Consider the following 6,102-nt stretch of genomic DNA (forward strand, 5'->3'; position numbering starts at 1 on the left):
AATCATCGTTATTATAAAGTCTCTTTTCCACAGTTTTGACATCTGAGTCTGGTTCTCTTGATTGCTTCATCTCTTGACAATAATTTTGCTTTCTGTGTCTCACAATTTTTATTGAATTCCAGACATCCTGGGTATAACAGAAGATACAGAGGGAAATGGTAGTTATTGTAGGCAATAACAATGGGTACATCTTTTTGGCCTTTCATTTGGGGGGTGGGTTGAATCAGTCTAGTCAGGAATTGGATGAGATTTGAGTTGTTTGTTCTATCATTACATTCAGTTCAACACAGGCTCCAAATCAATTGCTACTTACCGCCTTGTACATAGAGAGAGTGCCGTAATGGTGGTGGTATTTCTGTGTTTGTGTTCCATGTGCAGCCTTCAGATATTTATCAGATATAAATATATATGCTCTTGCTCTTCCCCTACCAGCAGATGGTTTTGCTTGTTAGTAAATGCCCCAGTCCACCCTCAGGCTTAGATAGGCACTTTGTATTGGGGCATTGGGAGTGGCATTCTCTTAACATTCCTGACCCTTAAACCCACCTTTTAGCAGCCAGACTCTGCCTTGCGTCTGTGATTGGTCTTGGGCAGAAGTTTCACATTCTCCTTTAGAACTAGAAGATTTCTGCTTGTGTCATTATAGGAACTTAGGACCAATCTTTGAATTTACTCCAGGATGAGAGTATTTTTATTCTGACCCCTGGTTGTTCCAGAATGAGATGTTAGCCTGAACTTGGCTTTTGCCAACTTGTTAAAGTTTAGATGCTTCTTTTGCATGTGTTTGTATGGTGGTTGCTTCCTCCTCCTGTTCTCTGCGGTACGTACGGCATTTCTTTTGCCTTGTCTCCCTTTGAAGAGGATTGTCTTTCTTTGGAATTCAGGTTTCTTATATGTGGATAAATGGGACTTCTTACAGTGGGATTCTAAGTTAATGCATAGATTATAAAACCTCAACTCTTTGATGGACTCAAAAAGAGTTATGATATTGTAGTTTTCTGGCTGTTTTCGTGTTGTTAGTGTGAGAGTGATATTGTTTGCAATTTCCGTATTCTAAATACAAGTAAATTCTGTATGATTCGAAATAGCTGAGTTTTTAGTTGAAACTGTTCAAGGCACATGAGAATCAAAAGGGATCTGGTGGCAAAAGTAATAAAAATAAAATTAATAACAATAACAATAATAATAATAATTCATGTAAACTTATCTTTTAAAAATTCTTTATCCTTCATTGATAAGTAGAAATTTACTTAGCAAATCTCTTCACATTTCCACTCTATATAGGGATTCTTAGTCTTGATGATAAATATAATTTTTCTTTTTAAGGAAATGATGACTCAGTGAAATAAAATTCTTTACATTCCACTTCCCCTGCAGTGGTACCCATGTATGTGTACCTGGCATTATGGAGGGTATGTCTGCCTCACTGCCACCCTCTGGTGTTTTCTATAATTGACTGCGGTAAACTTTTCTTATGCTGGCATGTGCTGTTCACCATCCTGCCATGACCTTCAGCCGTCAGATTCTGACTCCTTCTCCCTACTTTGGTCTCTGCATGTCTGCCAGTCCCATCTAAGCATTATCATGTTCCCCTGCTTACCATGTACGGGGGTGAGGCTCAGGCACATTAGCCAAGGCCTCTTATTCAGCCATTTGCTGGTCTATTGTTCTGGGATCACAGGAGGGCTGGGGATTTTTACAATAATTGCTCTGTCCTTCTGGCTATTCCATAGGAAGAAAAGCACATGTTCTTTGTCTTCTAGATCATAAAACTAAACTGAGAGTCCTATTTCCCTGTCTCTGCCTCATCTTTACCAAGGATAAGAAGGCCACAGTTTGGGATCATCAGAGGACTTCTCCTATGTTTCATGTAATTGTTCTCTATCTATTTCTTATGTGCCCTCACATGCTGTTGATTCTGTGCTTCCTTTTGAACAAAAAACTAGCTTTTAGCTCTTTCCTTTACCTCTGGTGGTAGCCATCAGCTGAAAGGGTGAGCTGGTAGTAGTACCACCAACTCTCCACTCTCCACAGGGCCACTGGCCCATCCCACCCTGATAAAGCACACAGATGGGGGTACAAAGCCAAGAAAAGTTTTGTCATTTAATGGATTCTTGTGCAATGTGGTGGCCACAAACGCCCAGTTCCTAAGGGTGCTACCTATGGCAAGCCTGTCCATCATGGTGCTAACCAGCTAAAGTTTACCTGAAGCCTTCAGTATGTTGCAGAGAAGTGAGCTGGATGCCACTGTGGGCTCTGAGAGCTCGGGATTGGTGAAGATTACAGATACATATTCTTTGAGTTTACGCTCATTGATTCATTCCACAAAGCTATCAGAAGAAATCCTGACACCCAGTGGATCAGCAAAGCAGTCCACAAGCACAGGAAAGTACTAGGGCTAGCGTCTGCGGGCCACAAGAGCCATGGCCTTGGAAAGGGTCACAAGTTCCACCACACTATTGGTGATTCTCACCATGCAGCATGGAGAAGACATAATATTTTCCAGCTTCACCATTAGCAGCAATATAAGTAATGTTTGTAAAATTCTTACCTAATAAATAACTTAGGACAGTCATGTCTGCTTAAAAGTGTTCTTTAATTTGTCTGTTAAAATGAGTTGTCTGCAGATCGTTCCATGAATTCACTGTCAAATCATGAAATTTAAAGTGCAATAATGTTTGAAGACTGTAAGTGATGGTGTATCTTGTGTCTAATAAGATAAATCCTTTTGCCCTTGCTTTATCATATTAGGGAGTTTATATGCCAGTGTTTAAAATGCTGTTTGGTATAATGGTGTAAAATAAAGTCTATAAAAGAGGAATGCAGAAACTAGCCATGTAGATTTGTTGGTGTATGTAATGCAACCTACAGCTTCATTGGGACGATGTAGTGCTCTGCTGGTTTACTCTCAAATGGCTATTTCTAGAGGTTTGGTAAGAACAAGCTTTTAAATTTGGATTTTGCTTGGAAATGTGAAGAATATCCTAATCTTTTATCAGGATCGTATGCAGAATAATGTTAACGAAGCCCATATTTTTAGGTTGAATCTGATGTTCCATTTATGTAACCACTGCTTCTGAGAGAATAGTTTGAAAGAATGCCACCATTTTTCGGAGAATTAAATAAACCTGTTCAAGAGGTTTCTCTTACAAAGGAAACTAAATCCTGCTTAACCTAAGCAAAATTGCCTTGGTCTCCACAGGACCATTGAAGTTCACATAAAAGATGGAGACTCCTAGTTCTATCCCATGACTTCATGGGATCTGTAAAATACTGAATTTCATGCAAAGCAGTCAGTAATGGTATTTACACTGGTCTATATTAAAACTGATGGGAATTGAACATTAGGTAAATGAGAAAAATTTACCTTAAGATTGGTAAGCTAGTAACGATGCTAGGATTGAGAAACCATCAGATAACCTTTTAGGTGTGAGGATAAAAAAATTAAAGTTAGCTTTGATTAGAATTTTAAAAAAGAAGAAGATTTACATTTTCATGTATTCTTGTGTGTGTGTGTGTGCGTGCGTGTGTGCGTGTGCGTGCGTGTGATTTTTGGAATTCAAAATTAAGAGAGGGGGATAGTAATGGATATATGACAGTACACAGAATGCATTTGGAGGGAGACAAGTACCCCAAATATTTAGTATCAATCCTGCTAATAATTTCTTTTTTTTTTTTTTATGAAATTTATTGACAAATTGGTTTCCATACAACACCCAGTGCTCATCCCAAAAGGTGCCCTCCTCAATACCCATCACCCACCCTCTCCTCCCTCCCACCCCCCATCAACCCTCAGTTTGTTCTCAGTTTTCAACAGTCTCTTATGCTTTGGCTTTCTCCCATTCTAACCTCTTTTTTTTTTTTCCTTCCCCTCCCCCATGGGTTCCTGTTAAGTTTCTCAGGATCCACATAAGAGTGAAACCATTGGGTATCTGTCTTTCTCTGTATGCTTATTTCACTTAACATCACACTCTCCAGTTCCATCCACGTTGCTACAAAAGGCCATATTTCATTTTTTCTCATTGCCACATAATATTCCATTGTGTATATAAACCACAATTTCTTTATCCATTCATCAGTGGATGGACATTTAGGCTCTTTCCATAATTTGGCTATTGTTGAGAGTGCTGCTATGAACATTGGGGTACAAGTGGCCCTATGCATCAGTACTCCTGTATCCCTTGGATAAATTCCTAGCAGTGCTATTGCTGGATCATAGGGTAGGTCTATTTTTAATTTTCTGAGGAACCTCCACACTGCTTTCCAGAGCGGCTGCACCAATTTGCATTCCCACCAACAGTGCAAGAGGGTTCCCGTTTCTCCACATCCTCTCCAGCATCTATAGTCTCCTGATTTATTCATTTTGGCCACTCTGACTGGCGTGAGGTGATACCTGAGTGTGGTTTTGATTTGTATTTCCCTGATAAGGAGCGACGCTGAACATCTTTTCATGTGCCTGTTGGCCATCCGGATGTCTTCTTTAGAGAAGTGTCTATTCATGTTTTCTGCCCATTTCTTCACTGGGTTATTTGTTTTTCGGGTGTGGAGTTTGGTGAGCTCTTTATAGATTTTGGATACTAGCCCTTTGTCTGATATGTCATTTGCGAATATCTTTTCCCATTCCGTTGGTTGCCTTTTAGTTTTGTTGGTTGTTTCCTTTGCTGTGCAGAAGCTTTTTATCTTCATAAGATCCCAGTAATTCACTTTTGCTTTTAATTCCCTTGCCTTTGGGGACGTGTCGAGTAAGAGATTGCTACGGCTGAGGTCAGAGAGGTTTTTTCCTGCTTTCTCCTCTAAGGTTTTGATGGTTTCCTGTCTCACATTTAGGTCCTTTATCCATTTTGAGTTTATTTTTGTGAATGGTGTGAGAAAGTGGTCTAGTTTCAACCTTCTGCATGTTGCTGTCCAGTTCTCCCAGCACCATTTGTTAAAGAGGCTGTCTTTTTTCCATTGGATGTTCTTTCCTGCTTTGTCAAAGATGAGTTGGCCATACGTTTGTGGGTCTAGTTCTGGGGTTTCTATTCTATTCCATTGGTCTATGTGTCTGTTTTGGTGCCAATACCATGCTGTCTTGATGATGACAGCTTTGTAGTAGAGGCTAAAGTCTGGGATTGTGATGCCTCCTGCTTTGGTCTTCTTCTTCAAAATTCCTTTGGCTATTCGGGGCCTTTTGTGGTTCCATATGAATTTTAGGATGGCTTGTTCTAGTTTCGAGAAGAATGCTGGTGCAATTTTGATTGGGATTGCATTGAATGTGTAGATAGCTTTGGGTAGTATTGACATTTTGACAATATTTATTCTTCCAATCCATGAGCAGGGAATGTCTTTCCATTTCTTTATATCTTCTTCAATTTCCTTCATAAGCTTTCTATAGTTTTCAGCATACAGATCCTTTACATCTTTGGTTAGATTTATTCCTAGGTATTTTATGCTTCTTGGTGCAATTGTGAATGGGATCAGTTTCTTTATTTGTCTTTCTGTTGCTTCATTGTTAGTGTATAAGAATGCAACTGATTTCTGTACATTGATTTTGTATCCTGCAACTTTGCTGAATTCCTGTATCAGTTCTAGCAGACTTGTGGTGGAGTCTATCGGATTTTCCATGTATAATATCATGTCATCTGCAAAAAGCGAAAGCTTGACTTCATCTTTGCCAATTTTGATGCCTTTGATTTCCTTTTGTTGTCTGATTGCTGATGCTAGAACTTCCAGCACTATGTTAAACAGCAGCGGTGAGAGTGGGCATCCTTGTCGTGTTCCTGATCTCAGGGAAAAAGCTCTCAGTTTTTCCCCGTTGAGGATGATGTTAGCTGTGGGCTTTTCATAAATGGCTTTTATGATCTTTAAGTATGTTCCTTCTATCCCGACTTTCTCAAGGGTTTTTATTAAGAAAGGGTGCTGGATTTTGTCGAAGGCCTTTTCTGCATCGATTGACAGGATCATATGGTTCTTCTCTTTTTTTTTGTTAATGTGATGTATCACGTTAATTGATTTGCGAATGTTGAACCAGCCCTGCATCCCAGGAATGAATCCCACTTGATCATGGTGAATAATTCTTTTTATATGCCGTTGAATTCGATTTGCTAGTATCTTATTGAGAAT

At 39.4% G+C, this 6,102-nt stretch overlaps 1 pseudogene; it reads left to right on the forward strand.

Annotated features, from left to right (window-relative positions):
• The first annotated feature begins 340 nt into the window (after positions 1 to 340).
• Positions 341 to 2,518, forward strand: LOC122479430 (annotated as a pseudogene).
• Positions 2,519 to 6,102: the final 3,584 nt, after the last annotated feature.

The sequence above is a fragment of the Prionailurus bengalensis genome, chromosome C1, assembly GCF_016509475.1.
Source record: "Prionailurus bengalensis isolate Pbe53 chromosome C1, Fcat_Pben_1.1_paternal_pri, whole genome shotgun sequence".
NCBI classification, from domain to species: Eukaryota; Metazoa; Chordata; class Mammalia; order Carnivora; family Felidae; genus Prionailurus; species Prionailurus bengalensis.